Source organism: Mirounga leonina, unplaced genomic scaffold (genome assembly GCF_011800145.1).
Source record: "Mirounga leonina isolate KUSES-001 unplaced genomic scaffold, KU_Mleo_1.0 Mir_115, whole genome shotgun sequence".
NCBI lineage: Eukaryota > Metazoa > Chordata > Mammalia > Carnivora > Phocidae > Mirounga > Mirounga leonina.
In genome coordinates this window covers 86480423-86504803 of record NW_023270268.1, presented here as the reverse complement: position 1 = coordinate 86504803, position 24381 = coordinate 86480423, and the positions used below count along the sequence as shown (strand labels likewise).

The window sequence follows — 24381 nt, the reverse complement described above, 5'->3', positions numbered from 1 at the left end:
AATTTGCCTAGGGGCACCTGGGTCGCTCAGTCAGATAAGTGGCCAACTCTTGATTTCAGCTCAGGTCATGATCTCGGGGTCCTGGGATCGAGCCCTGCATCGGGCTCCACAGTCAGCGAGGAATCTGCTTCTCTCGCCCTCTGCCCCTCCCCCCACTCATGCACACACCCATGCTCTCTCGCTCTCTCTCTAAATTAATCTTTTAAAAAAATTTTTTTAAAGAATAATTTGACTAAATCTGGAGTCTACAGCTTTAGAGATATGTGATGCTGAGGGAAATTCAGAGGGTTACAGACCTAAAAAGCTAGAAAAGAGAAAGCAAAGATTAAGAAACCACTTAATAGTACTATTCATATCTGCTTTGCAAAGTCTATGAAGTGAAGAGGGAAGCAAACACAATACCAGGCCTTACAAATAACAAACAGAACTAGTCATGTACAGAATATGTATTTATTTACAATAAAAACAATTTCAGTTGTAAAAATCCCATTAAATACTTAGATATAGAATCTCAATCAGTCAGGTCACCTTTGACAGGAAAAGCTGACAATGAGTATAATCAACCATGAATCACAGGAAGATGATATACCATATCCAAATAACAAAAATAAAAATGAAGAACATAAGCTATACACAACAAATCTAACAGTATTTCTGAGCATTAGTTAACAAACTCAAGAGTTTATGGAATTTCCTACCATAAGTCATTAAAAATATTAGATCCCTAGGGCACCTGGGTGGCTCAGTGGGTTAAGCATCTGACTCTTGCTTTCAGCTCAGGACATGATCTCAGGGTCATGGTATCAAGCCCCATGTTGGGCTCCATGCTTAGAGCAGAGTCTGCTTGTCCCTGTCCCTCTGCTCCTCTCCCCACCTATGCTCTCTCTTACTCTCCCCCTCTCCCAAATAAAGGCCTAGTTTGCAACAATAAATTACAAGATTACAAAAAAATGAAAAATGTGATCTAAATATTAACAGAAAATAGCAGTCACTACAGTTTCCAGAGTATGCCCAGATGTTGGTTTAAGCAAACAAGATTTCAAAACATCTATTTCAGATATGTGAAAAGAACACATATTTTAAATTTTTTTAATTATGAAAATAATCAACAAATAACAGATTCTCAATAAATGTACAGAAATTACATAAAAGAACCACATTGGAAACTCTGAAGTTTAACAGTAACTAAAACAAAATATTTACTAGCAGGGCTCAATGACAGATTCAAAATGGCAGAAAATCAATGACCTTGAAGACTATCTACTGAAATTATCCAATCTAAAGAATAGAGAGGGGTGCCTGGGTGGCTCAGTCGTTAAGCATGTGCCTTCAGCTCGGGTCATGATCCCAGGGTCCTGGGATCGAGCCCCACATTGGGCTCCCTGCTCAGCGGCAAGCCTGGTTCTCCCTCTCCCACTCCCCCTGCGTGTGTTCCCTCTCTCTTGCTGTCTCTCTGTCAAATAAGTAAAATCTTAAAAAGAGAGAGAAAATAAGTTGAAGAATATTGAACAGAGCTTTGGAGACCAATTTATTAACACTTCTGGAGTCCCAGAAGGAGAGGACAGAAAGGACAGGGAAAAAAATTTTTTTAATAAAATACCAGCCAAAACTTCCCATATTTTAGTAAAAAGGAATCAAATCTACAGGCCTTAGGAACTCAATGAATCTCAAGTAGGATAAATACAAAAAGGCCCACACTTAGACACATCATAGTCAAACTGGTGAAAGCAAACACAAAGAGAAAATAATGCAAGCACAAAGAGAAAAATCACTCAGCATGTGCAGGGACCCAACATGATTAACAGCTGACTTTCAGTCAGAAATAACAGAGGCCAGAAGACAGTGGAATGACAAAGTGCTGAAAGAAAAAAGCTGTCAACCAAGAAGACAAAAGAATTATCCTCCAATAATAAAGGCATAATAAAGAGTCTCCGACAAAAAAGGCTTAGAGACGTTTTTGCTAGCAAACCTGCCTAACAAGAAATACTAAAGGAAATCCATCAAGCTTTCAGGAAAAGACAACAGATTCAAATACACAGGAAAAAAAGAAGAGCACCAGAAATAGAAAATATGTGAGTTAAACTAAAGGACTCTATATATTTTTCTCATTTCTTCTCTCAACATCTTTAAAAAACGTAAGAATGAAGGCGGCTTCAGTGGCTCAGTCTTTAAACGTCTGCCTTTGGCTCAGGTCATGATCCCAGGGTCCTGGGATCAAGCCCGCATCGGGCTCCCTGCTCAGCGGGAAGCCTGCTTCTCCCTCCCCCACTCCTCCTGCTTGTGTTCCCTCTCTTGCTGTCTCTCTCTCTGCCAAATAAATAAATAAAATCTTTAAAAAAATAAATAAAAAATAAAAAACATAAATGTAGCTAAAAAAGTACTTAGAAAGAAGTTTATAACTTTATATATTTGGGGAAAAAATTCTCAAATCAATAACGTAGGCCTCCACTTAATAAAACAGAAAAAGAACAAACTAAACCCTAAAGTAAGCAGACAAAAGGGAATAATAAAGATCAGAGCAGAAATTAACGAACTACAAAACAGAAAATTAGAGAAAAACCTGGTTCTTTTAAAACTGACAAACTTTTAGGCAAACTAAGAACAAAGAGAAAAAAGACAAATTACAAAAAAATAGGTATGAAAAAGGGGATGGTAACACTGACCCCACAAAAATTAAGAGTTCTACAACTGAAACTAATACAAGTTATATGTTAATTACACCTTAAAAAAAATTTAAGAATTATAAAGGAAGAAACATCCTAACAAATTTATGCCAACAAATTACACAACTTTTATAAAATGGACAAATTCCTAAAAAGACATGTATTATCAAAACTGACTAAAGAGGAAATAGAAAAATCTGAATATAACAAATAAACAAACTGAATTAGTATTTTTTAATTTCCCACAAAGAAAAGAACAGGCCTAAATGGCTTCACTGATGAATTCCATCAAAAATTCAAAGAATACCAATCCTTCACAAACTCCTTCACAAAACAGAGGAAGACGGTACATTCTGCAATTCAATCCATGAAGCCAGAGTTTCTCTGATACCAAAGTCAAAGACATCACATGAAACTACTCAGCAATGTCTACAATTATAAAATTAGATATAAAAATCCTTACAAAATATTAGCAAACTGAATCTAGCAACATTTAAAAAGGTCTATACACCATGATTAAGTAGGATACATCCCATGGATGCAAAGGTGGTTTAACATCTGAAAATCAAATAAGGTAATACACTATATTATGAGAATACAGGACAAAAACCACATGGTTGTCTCAAGAGACATAGAAAAAAAAGCATCTGAAAAAATTCAACACCTATTCACAATAAAAAGTCTCAACAAACTGGAAGAAAACTAATAAGTGAGTTCAGCAAGGTCACAAGAAATAAGTTCAGCAAGATCATAAAATATTAAATCAATAAACAAAAATCAATTTTATTTTTATAGTGAAATGATGGCTGGGGGCGCCTGCGTGGCTCAGTTGTTAGGCGTCTGCCTTCGGCTCAGGTCATGATCCCAGGGTCCTGGGATCAAGCCCCACATCGGGCTCCCTCCTGCTTGGTGGGAAGCCTGCTTCTCCCTCTTCCCACTCCCCCTGCTTGTGTTCCCTCTCTCGCTGTGTCTCTCTCTGTCACATAAATAAATAAAATCTTAAAAAAAAAAAAGAAATGACGGCTTTGTATTATGACTTCCTACCAAAAATCTGAACTGATTCAAATTTTTTTTCTTATCCCTCAGTAGAGTTTCAAAATTTTCTTCAAGTAGCCTGTCCCCAGGCATTTTATATTTTTAGTTATTCTGAATGTATACTTTTTCTTCCATAATATTAGTCCTAATGCCTATTGTTTGTATAAAAAAATTATTTGTGTATATTAATTTTATAACCAGTTCCTTTACTGAATTCTCTTAATACTATCAGTATACAAAGAGGCAAGCAGATGAACTGAACAGAAATTATTTCAGACACATGCCCTTCAAAAACATGGAAATTCCGTATATGATAAATGTGGCATTTCAAATAGGTAGAAAAGAAATGCAACATTCAATAATTGGAATGGGGACAACCAGTTAGCCAGCCAGAAAAAAACGTAAAGCTAGAGCTCTACATCTACTGTTTATACCAAATATATTCAACATACATCAAGATTTTAAGCAATTTAAACCATAAAAAGTAATAGAAAACCTGTATAACTCTTTTTCAAGTACCATAGTTCACTGAATCTAAAACGACCAATCTTAAGATACATGGCTATTTTATGGGTTACTAAGAAAGAAAATAATAATGTCAAACTATGACAAACCAGGGATTCATATAATTCAAGATGTGACAACAGAGAGAAAAGAGTCCTATAACCAATGTCGAAGAGCTTTTAAACTTTACACAGAAACCCCCCCATCCCCAGCCATAAAGGAAAAGATCACTAAATTCAATCATAAAAATTAAAACTTCTATAAAGGCAAAAACAAAATCAAAGGATAAGGAAAAAAAAATCAGTGAGAATAATCTGCCTAACAAATGGCTAGGGGCTCAGCACATGACCAAAGAGATCACTGAAAATATACATATGGCCAATAATAGTGGGAAAATGCTCAAGCTCACTCATAATGAAATTTTGGAAAGCAATACTAAACAACAAAATGCTGAAAAATATTAAGAAGTTTGACATTAGCTCGTGTTGTCACAGAGACAGAGATTCCCATTTTCCTAGACTACCGATACTGGGATAATGTTTTAGTTAGGCAATATATCTACCTAATTATTAAATGTACACACTCCTAGGCCCAACAATTTTTCCCTTACGAATTTATCCTGCAGATTTATTTTATTTTGTTTTGTTTTCATGCACGCACAGGAATTGGGAGGGAAGGGCAGAGTGAGAGGGAGAGAATCTTAAGCAGACTTTACATGTGGAGCCGATGTAGGGTTCGATCTCATGACCCTGAGATCATGACCTGAGCCAGAATCTACAGTCAGATGCTTAACTGACTGACCCACCCAGGTGCCCCTTATACTGCAGATATATTTAAAAATATATGCAAAGACATGCCCAAGATTTTTCACCATATTACCACTTATTATAGCAAAAAAAACTAAAAACCTAAATATCCATAAATAAGTTAGTAGTTAATATAATTATGGTATATCCAAATACTGGAATACTACACAGAATGAAATGAGAAGGAATGATATGCAAAAATATAGAAGTTAACAACAAAAAAGACATGTTGCTAAGTAATATGTATGGTGTGATCTCATTTGTGTAAAGAATATGTAAATACAGGTATACATATGTCTGCATATATATAGAAAATGCCTGACAGGATACACACATACGCACAAATGTTAACCATGAATAGGAAAGGGGAGAGCCTTTTTTTTTAAACCTTTTAACATTCTCTACTGCCTAAGTGTGTATCCTCTTGCAATAAACCTGGATAAGGAATGATAAATGCTGAACATGACAATTACCAAAAAATATGGAAAAAGAAGGAAATCTTAAAATATGGCCACTATATTATTTTCACATCCTCATTTTTAAGGAATTCTCAAAACAAAATTTATGAAAAACTTTAGAATTTTTATGATCATTAACAACTGACATCAGAATATGTGCCATTAACAGATATGTAAATACCCTGAAAACTGTTAAATATTTAACTTTCTTTCACTTGTTTGAAGGATAAAAGCATAGACCTAACATATGTACTAACATAAGCCAAAAAGAAAAGAATCATCTATCTTCCCAAAATAAGGGAACTGGGGCCTAAAAGAGACATGCAAGTAATCTAGTTAAGTGAGAAAAGATCTACATCCTATAAAACTAGTAACATTAACTCTTTCAATGTAGATATTCATTATCTCTATAGAGCAACACCATATATATATATATGGATAAGTATAATTCATGCTTATCTGTTAGTAGGCATAAAAGGAAAAGAGATCATCCAACAGATACAAAGTACTATCCAACTGTTGTGGTCAGTGCATCAGTGCAGTTCATACACAAGTGCATGGGCATCTATCACAGGTAAAAATTAAAGACTGAGTAAAACAGTGTTGGATTACCTCTATAAAATATGTCAGGCAAATGTCCATCCTATCAGATTACTTGGCGCAATTTCCAAGCTCCCAATTCCTCCCCTCTATCTTATAAAAGTACAAAAATACAGGTTATCCCCCAAAAGAACCAGGATTAGACATGTTCTTAAAGTCAAGTAATATAGTGATATCCAAATATGCCAAATCTAACAATATTCTCTCCATGGTAGATACTGTTAGATTAAATAAAATTAGTAGTAAATGATATCCCAAGGAAATGAGGAGACACTAACTGGACTTTTTCTAATTTAATTTCTAGTTGAGGATTAAGATTTCTTTAAAATCTGGGCAATAACCCAGAATTACCTTCTTTAAAATCTCGGCAATAACCCAGAATCATCTTAAATAACTTAAAGAAAGTAGGGGTGGGTTGGTGGCTCAATCAGTTAAGCGTCTGACTCTTGATTTTGACTCAGGTCATGATCTCGGGGTCGTGCGATTGAGCCTTTCGTTGGGCTCTGCACTCATCGGGGAGTCTGCTTGAGATTCTCTCTCTCTCGCTCCCTCTCCCTTTGCCCCTCCCCCCTCTTGTGCATGCTCTTTCTTTAAAATAAATAAAATCTTTAAAAAAATTAAAAACAAGAAAATAAACACAAAATGTGTTTCATTAAAATCTTATGTTGCTACTCTACATTATTCAGAGTATGATTTCCTGATGAAACCCCAAAGTAACATTTCCCTCAGCTCAAAAGTCTAACTACATTAATATAGTTTTTAAAAACATAAAAACATTAAGCATTTAAAAATTTCAAGGCAAAGGTATTTAATAATACTAGAACAGACTAGGGCACCTGGGTGGCTCAGTTGGTTAAGCGACTGCCTTCGGCTCAGGTCATGATCCTGGAGTCCCTGGATCGAGTCCCGCATCGGGCTCTCTGCTCGGCAGGGAGCCTGCTTCTCCCTCTGACCCTCCCCCCTCTCATGTGCTCTCTCTCTCTCTCTCATTCTCTCTGTCTCAAATAAATAAATAAAATCTTTAAAAAATAAATAAATAAATACTAGAACAGACTATATATATTTTTAAATGTTATGCTGTAATAAACCTTTTAACAGAGACTAATATAGAAAGTTAATATCCTGCACTGATATTGCATCGATATTGGACACATACAATTTCTTTTATGTAACTGTAGTATTTTTTTCTGCCATATGAAATGGAGGTAATGAAGACTGAAAGCTGAAATTTTATTAGAAACAAAGAATAAGCCAAATATAATTTTCTATTCAGAAATAATAAAGCATTTATATAGCAGCCCTAACACATTTTTAGGGCTCAATAAATATGCAAATCAATAAAAGCTATAAATGAAAAGCAAAACAATTAAATAACTTTAAATCTTTAGAAAATAACCAATATATTAATTCAAAGTTGTATTTACATAATTTTATCTAGGGATCACAAACACTACAGCATTTTCTAGTCCCTCAGCCAGTCAGTTTTGTTGCTAAAATAGTTACAAACTAAAAACTCTATTTTAAAAATTTTATGTCTACTAAGCTCTTAATTGCCTGCCTCAAAGTTTTGTTTCCAAGAATTCAGAAGAGCATATATGCCACCTTCTCAATTACGTAAAACAATTTTTGAATATGTATTTGTCATAAAACTATACTATTGTGGTAGACATTATTAAAAACAAGTAGAGCAACACTGTATTTGCACTATACTGCTATTCACTAATCTATGTTCTTCATCCACTATGTTCAACTTTTAGAATTTCTAAAGCTATATTGTAAAGTTGAACAGAAAAAGCACAGCAAAGTCTATACACAGGAAATAAAAATGTCTTCAAATTATATATTTTAGGAGTCTTACAAAGTTGATTGGGTATATTTACTTCACAATCAAGACATTATTACATATGTCATCACAGAATATGATAAAATCTACAGACTGGACAAATATTTTCTTTTTTAAGATTTTATTTATTTATTTGAGACAGAGAGAATGAGAGACAGAGAGCATGAGAGGGAGGAGGGTCAGAGGGAGACTCGATCCCGGGACTCCAGGATCATGACCTGAGCCGAAGGCAGTCGCTTAACCAACTGAGCCACCCAGGCGCCCTGGACAAATATTTTCGAAATGTTAATATTCTGTTGAAAACATTTTCACAAAAAGCCTACTCATCTTCTTGCATCACTTCTTATTGAAAGCCCTAAATTAAGGCTCTCATACATCAAAGAACATTAACTAGACATGTTAAAGGAGAATGAAACAAAAAAAAACAGTAAAGCAAGAAGGAAAAGGAAACATGACCCCCCCCCCACACACACACCCCCGCATGCTTAAAATAATATAACCTCAAGGTCTAAATCTGTAAACAGAAATTTCGGAATATCATTCCCATCACCACCTTTCCTCTACCATGGAAACACAATTCCCTCTAACTCACCTGCCACAAAGTCTCTGTCTCTGGAACCCTAAATTCATTTAGCATCATCTACCAATTCACTTCTCCTTCCAAGTCTCTATCCTTCCTCCTTCTCTCCCACTCCTCTCCCCCAACAATGAGAAGAAAAGAACCTACCAAGCTGGAAACTAAGACCCTGTAAGTACAAAAAGAGAGGTATAAAGTTACTTGGACAACCACCCAAAGGTCAGTTATGATTTTCCTTTTTCCCTGCTTCACTCCCTCACATCAGGAGTTAGTGAATATTCCTTCTTAGCAATTCCTCTGACTTAAGATTTTGCTGGCTAAATATTCCCTCATTATACCACTTGTGCAGATATAAACAGTGAAATTAAAACTAAAAATATGTTTTAAGGCAGGAGTATTATGCTTTGCTGTCAATAAAGATACTTATCTTTCATCAAAGACAGATGTTAATAGATCCATACTACACTGTAAATATGGACTTCTAATTTACCTCACACTTATTTAATAACTGTGATTTTCTACCATTACCAATTTTAATAACTATGGCACAGAAAGAAAATAAATGAAATATTTTGCAGGGACCATTAGCTATTGTCCTTCCATTATTCAGTTTTGAAAGACTGGCAAAATTCATACACATACACACACACACACACACACACACCCCAGCAGGTGGGTTGATTCATTAAGCCAACATTTTTGTTATTAACTAAGTCAACACTCTGATCACCTGATATGCATGTACGACATGCTACCTAAGATTCCTAAGACATGCATAAAACATCATGGCCTCTGCCCACAGGAGTTCATAATTTAGCAAAGATGGTAAGTACACACATAACAAATAATGTTTGTAATAATAACATAATGTGATAAGGGCTATAACTGAAGTTGAAGCAATTTATTATAGAAAAAAGTCAAAGCAGAGAGGAATCACAGGCTGCTGGGTAGCTCAGGCAACAGTTAAGCATTCAATTCTTGATTTCGGTTCAGGTCGTAATCTCAGGGTGGTGGATCAAGCCCAGTATTGGTCTCCACACTCAGCAGAGTCTGCTTGGATCTCTCTCTCTTCATCTCACTCTGCCCCTCCCACCACTCATGCTCTCTAAATAAGTAAATAAGTAAAATATTAAAAATCTGTTTAAAAAAGCAGAGAGCAATCAATTCTTCCTTTGCTACTAAATGAAAAAGAAGTAATCTTTTAATGTTGATTCCACATTTAAAAATGCAATGAATATATGGTTCAGACTTTGCTCAGTAGTGTTCCTAGGACTTTGCAGTTATTAACTCACTTAATCCAAACAACAAACTTATGAGATTGGTACTATTATTACTCACATTTTATGAGAGAAAACTGAAGGGTTAAATAACTTACCAAAGGTTATAAAACTAGTAAGTGGCAGAACCAAAGTCCCTATAATGGTCTGCGAGGCCCTCCACAATCTGTTGTGCTATGCTCTCCTCACCACCACCACCACCACCACCATTCAGACCTCATCTTCTATACTCTCCCCATTGCTCACTCCACATAAGCCTCACTAGCCAGACCTCCTTATCTCCCTAGATCTTCCAGCATGCTACTGCCTTCAGGCCTATTGTACGGGCTGTTCTAGGCCTGGTACACTTCCTCCAAAAGATAATCCTAAGTAAATCCTTTACCTACTTCAAGTCTTCGCTCAATCATCATCTTATTTAAAAGGCTTTTTTCCTGCCATGCAATTTAAAATACATACACTCACCCAATCCCCCTTTAATCTGTTACACATTTTGCATAGTAGGACCACCTCTCAACATACTATGTAATCTATTTGTTTATGATGTTTAAGGTTTTTCTAACTCCCAACTATAAACTCCACAAGGGCAGAAATTTTGTTTTGTTCAATGATGTATCTTAAGTGCCTAAAACAGTGCCTTGCCCATTGTAGATATTTAGTATTTTTTAAATGATTATATAAAGCTTATCTTTAACAGAGAAATCAAACTCCAGAAGCTTAACCACCACACAACACTATCTCAATTACAGAATCACAGATAACAAAACTAAAGCATCTAGAAAAGTCACATTAACCTAATGAAACAGCAGAACCTGATATCAAACCAGCCTAGTGAGGTTTTTGGCAACATTACCCTTCAGCTTGGGAAATTTCCCTAAAAAGGCTTGAAGGCCTTAACAATAAAGAGATTCAACCTACTGATGAATTTACTATAAGATTTATGAAACATTGTATCAAATAGAAAAAATAATTCTTAGCAATGTAAAAAACCGTTTAATCCTATCTAATTTCTAGTCTTTGTTGAGTTCTAATAGCGAATTTCAGAAGTACTGTTAGAAAAGCTACAAAAGCTGCATGCACTTTACAGCAGATCAGAAGAAACTAATTTTTTTCAAATATTTCACATGCTCCATGTTTAGTTCTACGAACCTAGGCAACTTCTACCTCAAGTATTTTCAAAGTATATCTGTATGTTGTTTGCTTGGTGTATTTCAGCCTACCAAATTGTTTCAACTGTCATCTTTGCCTAGAGAAGATTGCAAAAGATGAGGTTTTATGAATTAATGATCAAAATCCAGATAAGAAACCCCCACAAAAATTGTCAATATGAATTTCTAAGACAATAAAAATATAAGAAAATCTAATCAAAACTTAGCTGTTTTATAAGTATTACATTATATCATGCACCTTAATGTTACTTCCAAATACAACCATTCTAGGAAAGCTGATTGAGAAAAACAATAATTCTTGGTTAATTATCTCTTTTAAAACCTCATTTTTAGTTTCACTAATGTGTATGCTTACAAAATTTCAACTACTGATGCTTCCATAAGCACTACCAAAAAAGGCTACTACCTCTTGCCCTTTAAATGTAATCAAGAAAAGCACAAAGCAATAAAATATATAATAGTACATATGGTTTAAGAATCTGAAACAAAAAATACTTTAGCATCTTTTAAAGTCCTTTAGTATCTTTTAACTAGATCACATTTTAAGGTTAGTCAAGTTCTAGTATTACATTAGTTTTTACTTTTGTAAGTTAATGATGCTTTCTAAATGTCTGGGGTGGGGGGGACTTGTTCCAGGCAAAAGATTTCTATGAATATGGTTAGAATTTCTACACAGTAACAAAGCACAGACATAGGTGTTCTTTAATTTACACGAGCTGTATTAAAAATTAAAGTTGTTAGAACTCTATGTGAATGACGGTCTAACAGTATATTTTTCATGACCAGATCTTTCCCAAGCAGGAATGACAGCCCAACAAATTCAAACCAACCACCCCAGAAATTACTCTGCCCAGGTCTTTCTAGAACTATTTTCCATTTCTACTCTCAACAAACATCAGGCCAAAATCTTATAAACTTTGCAATTAATGTAGCTAATCCACTTAGTTGAAAATGAAAATCCTACGAAGGAGTAATCAAATTCTTAAAAGAAAACTGACCAAAGTGAGTGAAATAAAACCACGAACTGAAAATTTTCACCTGCCCTTGACCTTTTCAAATCACCTAAACAACAAACGTTTGTCGAACAAGAAACCAACTGTCCACCACAAGCATTTTTTTTTTTAAAGATTTTATTTATTTTTATTTGAGAGAGAGAGAATGAGAGAGAGGGAGTAAATGAGAGGGGGGAGGGTCAGAGGGAGAAGCAGACTCCCCACTGAGCAGGGAGCCCGATGCGGGACTTGATCCAGGAACTCCAGGATCATGACCTGAGCCAAAGGCAGTCGCTTAACCAACTGAGCCACCCAGGCGCCCCACCACAAGCATTTTTATAAACTCCTTAGACTCTAAACTGCTAAAGATATTGAACCTTTCAACCTAAATTACCTGTTGAGGAGAGACACCTCCCAAAAACTATGACAAACTATCAAGCAACTATGTAATCCTTCCCCAAATTTACTAACAGAAATTCATTTCTAAAATTGGTAAGCCACTCTTGGTCAGTTAAGCATCCAACTTTGGTTTTGGCTCTGGTCGTGATCTCAGGGTGGTGATCTCAGGATCCTGAGATCCAGCGCTGTGTCAGGTTCCATGCTGGGCGTGGAGCCCGCTTGGGATTCTCTCCCCCCACCTTAGCCCCTCCACCGCCCGCGCATGTGCACATGCACTCTCTCTCTTAGAAAAGATCAGTAAGCCAATAAACTCAAGGGAAAGCTGCTTTACTTTTACTTGTACATAAATTTTTACTGAATACACATTAATTTGTAAATTAATATTTTATACTATGATGATCAAGATCGTGCAAATTTTCAAATAATCTCCTCAAAGATGATACAAGCATACTCTGATAAAGTACTTTGTGGTATACAACCTGCTTTCACTTGTCACATTTCACCTGACCCCCTATAATTACCTAGGCAGGTATTATTGTTTATCTCTGAGGTTCAAGGGGTTAAGTATGCAAGTCCTTCCCAAGTTAAAAATATATTTAACGCTACTCTTAACAATGTCCTGGGAGTCAAAAAAATTATATATATATGTACATATATAATATTTGAAGTATAATATCAATGAACATAAAATTTTAAATTAAAATGTTATCTATGATAGTTACCATGTAAATAGAGAAAATTAAATTCACCTAATTTAACACAAAAATTATCCCACTCTAATAACTAAGGAAACCCTAAAAAATTATAATACCCACTTAAAAATTAGTTTATTTACATTGATTTTTTAAAGTGTCAATTCTTTGTGAACAAAAACATAATGTTAAAATATTATTAAAGGTCAAAGATAAGAAGAAACTGGAATTATTACTTCTCATATGAAATATCATTAACAACTCTCATTTAAAAACATACAAATGGTCCACAAAAAGCCAGTTCATCTTTTGACAATTTTCATCTTATTCAATACCACAATCATTCTTACCTCTTCTGTTTAGAATGCATGCCCAGAGTTAAACTAGACACCAGCACAATGTAGAGGTATGCCCACACATAAAACAAATGGTTTTTAATCTGATTAGGAAACTGAGATTTGCCATCAGTGTCATTCAGAGAATACCTCAAAAAGTGTCTGCAAAGGAGCCTAGTGAACATAATTGCAGTAACTATATTAAGTTTGAACAATTCATGAAGTATGTTTGTGAGACTTTTTTTCTAAACAGGAAAAGTCAAATTAGCAAGTGAACTCATCATTTAGAAACACAAGCTTTCACTAATGTAGAATGGGCGTTTTCTTATTTGGGCCAATTTATTCTCAATTAAAAAACTAGGAACTATAAAGGCAGGACAAGACATTTTATCTGCTCTTTTCAATCTATGAATTAGAAACAGTTTAAATTGGCTGCATAATGCAAAACTTTCAGTACTGTTTTGAAAAATATTAATATTAAAATACTATAATGTACTTAAACATCTTCAGTGCAAATAATTTATTAAACAAACACATCTCTGAAGAAAATACTCAGAATTTATAACCTCATTTTAATTAACTACATAACAAAATTCTGTTTATGTGACAGATGCCCAGTAAAATAGCATGTATCTATTCCCTGGCACCCTCTTAAACTGGTTAGGACAGACTTCCCCAAAACTTAGGTGTCTGATACTCTGATTTATAACCGAAGCAAGCATTTATATAGTGCTTAAAACTTCACAAAACACATATCCATATACCATTATTTTCAAAGTTGATATAACCTGACTGGAGATCATGCAGGTTCACAAAAATTAAGGAACTTAAACTCCCTGTCTAGTCAAGATGGCGCAGATCTGTTTTCCCCTGCTCCTCCTCACTAAGTACAATTATAAACCATGGAAATAATATAAGAGACAACCAGAGGAAAACTCTGAAAATGGTAAGAAGGCAGCGACCCACTTTGGGCCCAAAAGACAAGAAACAAAAGAGCAGCAGGGTGCTTTTAGTCCCCACACCCAAAAGAAAAAAGCAACCCAGACTGCCATTTCCCGACCACCAACTTAGCAACAGAAGGCAGACCAGACAGTCACATTCTTCCCCCCAAATTAAAGTGGAGTCCCTCTACAGTATAAGGGGGAAATCCAACTGGAAGCCCAGCCAACAACAAAGACAGGGGAAGAAATTTTTCCTTACCCATCTGGCCTGAGACTGTTTTCCACCTAGAGATACAGAGACAAGTAGGCAAAGCTGAGGAATCCAACCAGAGCAAGCAGCTCAGTTTGGGCCAGGCCTCTCCTCCCTCATCCAAAGACAGGGGGACAGGGAAGAATGGGGAGGCATGGGATGAACAGCAGGAGGATCCTACCACAATGCCCTCCTCCCATCTAGAGATACCCAGAAGCCCAGCATGGGGAAAACCCTTTTGCTCCCTCAGACAGCACCAGCAAGGACTTAATGGGAGCCCAGCAGCAGCATCAGATAAATTAAGGTGACCACAAAGGCTCTGAAAATTAAACTACCAATGGAAACACAGCCTACAAAAGTGAGCCAAAATCTGTACGCTAAACCTAAATAGGGTCTGTCTGCTAAAATAAAAATATCAATAGGGGGCCCAGAGCCTCCTAACAGATAAAAAAGAAAAGACTCAAGAAGTCACAAATTGAGCGAGAAAGATCATCAACTAAGGCCAATGCAGAGATGAAATCAGACATTGGAATTATTTGACAAGGATTTTTAAAAACCATAATAAAAATGTTTCAGCAATCAATTATAAATTTTCCCAAAACAAGTGAGAAAATGGAAAATCTCAGCAAAGACACAGAATTTATATTAAAAAAAGAAGCAAAAGAAAATTATAGAGCTAAAAAAATACAACAACAGAAAAATTTGAACTCACTGGATAAACGCAATACAAACATAGAGGTGATAGGAAAGAGAATCATTGAACTTGAGGACAGAAAAACAGAACTCACCCTATGTGAACAACAGAAAAAAAATTACGTCCTGGGCAACAATAGGCCGATAACAAAAGGTCCAACACTCGTATCACTGGAGTTGCAGAAAGAAAGGAGAGGTGCTGAAAGAGTATTTGAAGAAATGATGGCTTAAAACTGATCAAATGTGGCAAATACAAACTTACAGATCCAAAAAACTGAGCAAACCCAAGACAGGATAAACACGATGAAATTTACACCAAGATACAGCACAATTAAATGTTCAAAATTAAAAACAAAAAACTGGGAAGGCAGCACACAGAAACAACATACTACTTATAATGGAACAACAATTCAAATGACACCAGATCTCTCATCTGAAATCAGAGAGGCCAAGAAAAGTGGCAACAGTATTTTTTGAATACTAGAAAAATAAAGAACTGCGAACCAAGAATTCTATATCCAGTGAAACTATTCTTCAGGAATTATTAAACATCCATTTAACAATCCATTTAAACTGCTAAAACATATACTACAGAATGGGTGGCTTATACTCAAAAGAAATTTATTTCTCACAGTTCTGGAGGCTAAAAGTCCAAAATCAGGATGTCGGTATGATTGGGTGAGGGCTCTCTTCCAGGTAACAGACTTCTCTTTGTATCCTCACAGGACATAAAAGGGCAAGGGAGCTCCTCTGGCTTCTTTTATAACAGCACCAATTCATTCATGAGGGCTCCTCCCTCATGACCTCATCACCTCCCAAAGGACCCAACTCCCAATAGGATTTCAGCATATGAATTTTAGGGAAATACATTCAGACCACAGAAGGAACAAAGGGGCCATTTTTAAAAAGCATTCCCAAAAGAAGAAAAACTAAAAGACTGTGTCACCAACAGCCATACTTATAAAGACTGGCTGACAAAAACGTTCCAAACAACAGGAAAAAAAGAAATATAGGTATACACAACAGATTATCTTTTCCATCATTAGTTTTATAAATCATATTTGATGACTGAAATAAAAATGGCAACACCATTTCACACCCAAGACAATTATGTTTAAAAGTTGAGAAGGTGGGGCGCATAGGTGGTAGGTGGCTCAGCCGGTTAAGCATCCACCTTCAGCTCAGGTCATGTTCCTGGGGTCCTGGGATCAAGCCCCATGTTGGGCTCCCTGCTCAGTGAGGAGCCTGCTTCTCCCCGCTCTGCCCCCACCCCTCTGTCAAATAAAGAAATAAAATCTTTAAAAAAAATTTTTTTTAAATAAAAGTTGAGAAGGTAAAGGGTAAAATAGAAGTGAAGTTTACACACTTCAGGTGAAGTTGTAAAATATTGGTACCAACAGACTATTATAAATCACATATGCATATTGTAAAATAACTACAACAACCACTGCAAAAACTACACCAAGACAGACTCAAAAACATTATAAATAGATCTTCTGCACATTACAAAAGATGGGATCCTAAAGACTGTTCCAGTAATCTGCAGGAAGGCAAAAGAGAAGTAAAATCCAAAAACCAGAGAAAACAAGCCAAAAAAACACAACAGCAGACATGAATGGTGACATATCAATAATTACCTTATATGCAGATAGCCTAAATAATCAAAAGACAGACTGGCAGAGCAGATTTTTTTAAATGACCCAACTGTATGTTGCAAACAAGAAATATGATAACATATGTTGAAAATAAAGGAATGAAAAAGCTATAACAATATCTTTTAGAAAAGCACAGTGGCTATATTAATAACACAAACAACCAACAGAATCTAACTGATATCACAGTTGATCCCTGAACAACCCCCTCATACAGTCAAAACTCCATGTATAACTTGACGCCCCCAAATCTTCACTACTAAAGCCTACTTGTTGACCAGAAGCCTTACCGATAATATAAACAATCCATCAACACACATTTTATATATTACGAGTATTATATACTGCATTTTTACATAAAATTAGATAAAAGAAAATGTTAGAGAAGATCATAAGGAAAACACATTTACAGTACTGTACTGTAAAAAAATCCACATATAAGTGGACAAGCGCGATTCAAACATGGTTCAAGTGTCAACTATATATAAAATACTCCACCCAATGACAGCAGAATACCCATGGAACTTTTACCAAGACCATATCCTGAGCCACAAAACAGACCTCAACAAATTTAAAAGAATTAAAATAATTCAGAGTGCATTCTGTGACCATAATGGACCTAAACTAGAAAACAGTAACAGAATGACAACAGGAAAACCTTGTAACACAATGGGGGGTGGTGGGGGGGAGAAACACTTCTAAAAAGTCCATGGGTCAAAGAGGAAATCTCAAAGAAAAAATTAACATACAGATACATAAAAATGAATGAAAATAAAAACACATGTCAAAATTTGTGAGATGCAGCTAAAGCAGTAGTTAGAAGGAAATTTATAGCACTAAATGCTTACATTAGAAATGAAGAAAGATCTCAAATCAATAACCTAATTACCTATCACAAGACACATAAAAAAAGAAAAAAGAAAAACATAAACCCAAAGCAAGCAGTAGGAAGGAAATAATAAGGAATAGAAATGAATGCAATTGAAACAGGAAAATGGAGAAAATCAATGAAGCAAAATTTTTAAGTCTCTAATATGACTAACTAATAGAAACAGAGAAGACACAAATCACCAAGATAAGGATTTTAAAAGGTTATCACTGGACCACTTGGGCGATTCAGTCAGTTGAACCTCCAACTCTTGGTTTCAGCTCAGGTCATGATCTCGGGTCATGGAACTGGGATCGGCCCCACGCTGGGTGCAGAGCCTGCTTAAGAGTCTCTCTCTCCCTCACTCTGGCCTTCCCACTGTGCACACATGCATTTTTTCACACTTTTTCACTCTCTTTAAAAAAAAAAGAAAGAAAGAAATGCAAAATTGGATTAACATCTGAAAATCAAGTAATATAAATAATACACCCTTATCAACAGAGTAGAGGACAAAAATCTTTATTCTTTTTGTAGATCACCTCAACAGAGGAAGAAAAACATATGACAAAATCCAACCCCTTAGCAATAAAAACTCCCAAAACATTAGGAATAGAAGAAAATTTCCTCAACCTGATGAAGGCCATCTACAAAAAAATCGAACATTATACTTAATGGTGAAATACTGAATGCTTTCCCCCTACAACCAGAAACAAGACAAAGCTGTCCACTCTTGTTTGTTTGTTTTTTTAAGATTTTATTTATTTATCAGAGAGAGAGAGAGGCTGCAGGGGCTGCAGCAAGCAGAACAGGCAGACTGAGAAGCAGGCTCCCCGCTGAGCAAGGAGCCCAGTGGGACTCAATCCCAGGACCCTGGGATCATGACCTGAGCGAAGGAAGACACTTAACTGACTGAGCCACCCAGGTGCCCCTACTCTCGCTTCTTTGATTCAACACTGTACTAGACATTCTAACAAGGAAAATTAGGCAAGAAAATTAAATAAAAAGCATTTACAATGGAAAGGAAGCAATAAACTGCACCTCTATTTACAGATGACATCTTACATACATAAAACCCTAAAGAATATACTAAAAACCTACAGTTACATTAATCAAGACAGTGTGGTACTGACAGAGGGACAGACACATAGATCAATGCAAGAGAGAACCCAAAACTAGACCAACATAAATATGCCCAACAGATAATATAATTCCATGGAAGAAAGGTAGTCTTTTCAACAAACAGTGCTAGAACAAATGGGCATCCAAAGGCAAAAAAAGTCTGACCTAAACCTCACAACTTTATATAACAACTCAAAATGGATCATGAATTTAATGTAAACATAAAATTACAGAACTTTAGACGAAAACACAGGAGACATCCTTCAGGACCTAAAGAAAAGGGTTCCTAGGCTTGGAACCAAAAACATGATCCATAAAAGAAACCAGACTTCGGGATGCCTGGGTGGATCACAGTTGGTTAAGCATCTGCCTTCGGCTCAGGTCATGGTCCCAGGGTCCTGGGATCGAGCCCCACATCGGGCTCCGGGCTCCTTGCTCAGCGGGGAGCCTGCTTCTCCCTCTGTCTGCGGCTCCCCCTGCTTGTGCATGCACGTGTGCACCCACTCTCTGTCAAATAAATAAAATCTTAAAAAAAAAAAAAGAAAAGAAAAAAGAAACCAGACTTCATCAAAATTAAAAACATTTCCCCTGTGAAGGAACTTGTGAAGAAGATGAAAAGATAAGCTACACACTGAGAAAATGTTTGCAAACCATGTATCTGACAAAGTCTTATATCTAGAATATATAAAGAACTCTCAAAAACGTAACAGTAAATACGTATATTCTGATTAGAAAATGAGAAAAAGGCATGAACAGACAGCAAGAAAGTACATATGAAGGTGTTCAATATCATTAGCCATTAGGGAAATGCAAATTAAAGCTACAATAAGGTATCACTGTATAGCTATTAGAATAGCTAAAACACAAAATAGTAACAACAAATGTTGGTGAACATGCAGAACAAGTAGCTCTCTCACACACGGCTGATGAGAATGTAATATGGAACAGCCACTCTGGAAAAACAGTTTGGAGTGCTCTTATAAAACTAAACTTGCCCTTGCCATACAACCTAAAAAGCTCACTCTTGGGCATTTATCTCTGTACATAACTGTATACAAAATCCTGTACGTGAATGTTCATAATCACTTTATTTCTTAATAGCAAAATGGTGAATACACTCAAAGTCCTTCAACACATGAGTTTTGATTCAACGAAGTATGTATTAATATATCATTCTTGAAATGACAAAACTACAGAGATGGAAAATAAGACTGTGATGAGACGGAGGGCTCTTGGGGTGGGATGCAAATATAAAGGAGTAGCAAGAGGGGTTTTCTTTGTGGTGAGGGAACAATTCTGTATCTTCACTGTGGTGGTAGTTATATGAACTAATATATGGGAGAAAACTACAAAGAACCATACACACACACAAACGAATTCAGGTTAAACAAATGGTACAAAGTGAATAAATCTGGCAGTTAAGAGTACTGTACCAATGTCAATTTCCTGGTTTTGATGTCTTACTAGAGCTTTATAAAATTTGTCACCACTGGGGGAAGCTGGGTAAAGGATACACAGGACTGTACTAATTTTGCAACTTCCTGTGAGTCTATAATATTTCAAAATAAAGTTTTTAAACAAATAATATGAAAGGAGAGAAACAGGGTAGAGGTATAGATGAAACAAGAATGGCCATTAATTGCTGATTGTTGAAGCTAGATCATAGTTATATGGAGATTCATAATACCATTCAATTTTTTATTTAATTTTTTCCATAATAAAAAGTTAATAAGGGGCGCCTGGGTGGCTCAGTCAGTTAAGCGTCTGCCTTCAGCTCAGGTCATGATCCCAGGGTCCTGGGATTGAACCCCTGCATTGGGCTCCATGCTCGGCAGGGAGTCTGCTTCTCCCTCTGCCTGCAGCTCCTCCTGCTTGTGCGCTCTCTGTCAAATAAATAAATAAAATCTTTAAAAAGTTAATGAAAATATAAGAAGGCCATATATCAAAATATTAACAGCAGCTTCTCCAGTTGATTTTTTTCTTTTCATTAATATGGATTTTAAATTTTTTTCTATAAATTTTTTTATTAAAAGTTTTTAAAGAAATCTTTGCTCATACAATCCTGTCTTCTTTTGTTTTACTCACTTAAAAAAAGTAATATTGGGGCACCTGAGTGGCTCAGTCATTAAGCGTCTACCTTCGGCTCAGGTCATGATCCCAGGCTCCTGGGATCGAGCCCTGCATTGGGCTCCCTGCTCAGCGGGAAGCCTGCTTCTCCCTCTCCCACTTGCCCTGCTTGTGTTCCCTCTTTTGCTGTCTCTCTGTCAAATAAATAAATAAAATCGTTTTAAAAAAGTAAATAAAAAAATACTATCGAAAAAAATTTTAAACATAAAAAGAACCCCACCGATACTTCTTCCTCTGACAATATACTGCTTTGAAAATATTTCATTTAAATACCCATTTTTTATTTCACCCAATTAATTTCGCCTGAAAGTTCCAATATCGTTTTCTACAATTAAACCAAAAGGATCTTGCTAGAATAGGTTTACAATTAGCACAATAACTCACCCTTACGGTGATCAATCTTCACACAATTCATGACACCCAAAGATGTTTTAACAATTCCAGTTGGGTCTGCATTTGCAATGTTGCCTAATGTATCATAATTAACTTAGAATTGTTTTGTTTTAAAATTGTATGTGGTCGGGCGCCTGGGTGGCTCAGTTGGTTAAGCGACTGCCTTCGGCTCAAGTCATGATCCTGGAGTCCTGGGATCGAGTCCCGCATCAGGCTCCCTGCTCAGCAGGGAGTCTGCTTCTCCCTCTGACCCTCCCCCCTCTCATGCTCTCTCTATCTCATTCTCTCTCTCAAATAAATAAATAAAATCTTTAAAAAAAAAAAAACTGCATGTGGTCTTTTTAAATTTTCAAACACTTTTTTAAAAAGCAGATGCTGGGGCGCCTGGGTGGCTCAGTCATTTAGCATCTGCCTTCGGCTCAGGACATGGTCCCAGGGTCCTGGGATCGAGCCCCGCATCCTTGCTCGGCAGGAGCCTGCTTCTCCCTCTGCCTGCTGCTCCCCCTGCTTGTGCTCTCTCTCTCTCTCCCTCTCTCTCATGCTGACAAATAAATAAATAAAATCTTTAAAACAAAAAAAAAAGCAGATGCTGCAAATTTACAAGTTACAAAACCATGCTGATGAATTCAACAAACACATGGGAATCTGAAAACGTAACAATAATTCATTAAATACTGAGATTTTCACCATGCAATTATTTTTTAATTCAGTTATTTAAATGTATTTGTATACCAAGCAAAAATGACCAATACTGTTTCCCTCAGTACTAAAATTAATTTTAATTAAGTAAATTATAGTAGAAACAAGAGACCTGAGCTCTGCATTATCTCTAAGAACTTGGGTAAGTCACAATCTCTCTGAAACTCCATTTCCTAATCTACATACTAAAAGAGTTAAACTTGTTAATCTTGCAGCTCCAAAATCCTATGTACTGATGATCTAAAATATACTTCATAACTTTTGACCCATGATCATTCTAATGACAGCTCTGGAAAAAGTTTCATAACAATGTGATAGATGTTTCAATCACATTATAAATAACTTTTATAGATTTAAATTATTTGGGAGAATGTTATTTTCAATATTATGAGGTCGGGGTTTCTCAACATCAACATTACTGACATTTTGCACTGGATAATTCTTTGTTGTAGGGTTATCATGTGCACTGTAGGATGTTTAGCATCTACCCACTAGATACCAACAGAACCCCCTAGCATGGCAACCAAAAATGTCTCCAGACATTGCCAAAATCACCCCTGGTGGTGAACTACTGTATTAAAATAAAAATGTCCAGGTTCTTTGGAGATGGGAAGGAGGAAGAAACTGTTTTTGTTTTTGTGATAGGAGGAAAGGCATAAGAAAGGTTAAGAAATGAACAAAAAAGTTCAACTGCAAATCATATACTATGAAAAGGTACTCTTTTCTAAAAGGCCTACCAAAACACATGTTAACCAAATATTGTTGTATGTAGCTAAGTAGTAATAGTAGTGAGAATAACAGTACAGAAAGCTGAGGAGAAAATCCACAGGTATTCCATCTGTACCTCTTTAAGCATTTTCAATAAAAAGAGCCAAAAGTTTTTATATCAGAGATTAATGAAGTTAACATAATTCCTATTCTCCCTAGCATTTGTGAGAAGGCTAAACATTCTCAAGTTATCTGCTATTCTCTAGCCACAGAGAATACCCACATGAAAAACACAATTACAATAAGCATCTATTTTAATCTAGTGTAAATGTGCTACAAATGCCATGAAAAGTTAATACTGAGGAATACCCTAAAGTCCCTTTTGTATTCAAAGAAAGGCCAAAGACCATGTGGAGAAACTACATTTAAATGTTGCAACAGAAAATTAAACGTTCACACATTCACTTTTTGGCTGTTTAATACTCACTACAAACTCAACTCAGCCATATTTTCCACCAAACAGAAAAATACCCAGTTTCCTTAGTCTATTCTTGGATAGGTCACCAGACTGGGAATAAGAGACCCAGAGTCTATTCCCAGTTGCAAAACAGACTGGTAATCTCAAGCAAATTATTCACTCAGGTTAAGGTTCTACACCCGTATCATGCTGACAATACTGAAAATCTGCCCAGAAACAAGCACGAGAAACCCAGGACTTCCTCCTGCACCCAAAGGACAACTGCAAACGTATTTTTAGATATATTAAATCTAAAAATCTGAATAGGATTTTATTTATAGCAACATTTAACATAGTTGAAATTTCAAAACTGCGTGGTGCCTTTACCACTGCCCCTTTAAATTAGTAAGAATTGCTTTTTTTAAATCACGCCATGCCCAATTTTGCAAAACTCTATATGCAAACTAAACAATCATCATTATGTTAAAAAAAAAAAAAAGCTGTTTTTAATTCAAGCTCTTGGGAAGGGCTTTAACTTCTGCATTTCCTAACTCCATCTAGCTGTTAGTCTAGTACACAAGGAGTTCTTTCCTGACACCGTAAAAAGTGTTCCACAACGTCTGGAGAGCAAAAGTTCGCCCCATAGCCTAATTACGGAGAGGCCTTAGGACAGTTCTTACCACTAAGCATGCAGGTTTTACTAGCGCAACCAATATACGGATCCTGGCGTACACTTTTTGCTCTTGATACCAAGTAAAAAACTATTTGTCTAGTATACCAAATTACCCGTCTGACCTTACGGCACACCGTAAGACGGTAAATAAACCCCGGTCCAACAGAACATTTGAAAAAAGCAGGATTAGGAGGGAAGGGGGGGGTTGTCAATTAACATTCGGCAGTCCCCGCTGACAGGCAGACACTTGTTGGCCGCCGACAAGCCACTCACAAAGTTTGCCATCTCGCTGGGAGCAGGGGCCCTGCCTGCGCGGCGGGCCCCGACCCGGAAGACGGCTGTTGGGAGGCCCCGCCACCCGCCGAGGCACCCCAGCAGGCAAAGCCCCGGCTTCTCGGCGCTCCTCCGCCGCCTCCCTGCACAAGGGCGCACTCACGCACGCGCGCGCACACTC

General features: G+C 36.4%; 1 protein-coding gene across 2 annotated transcripts in view; it reads right to left on the bottom strand.

Moving 5' to 3' along the window:
- The window catches only part of ZNF148 (zinc finger protein 148), a 119912-nt gene that overhangs the window by 81414 nt on the left and 14117 nt on the right, over positions 1-24381 (bottom strand). The gene's annotated exons all lie outside the window — the stretch shown is intronic.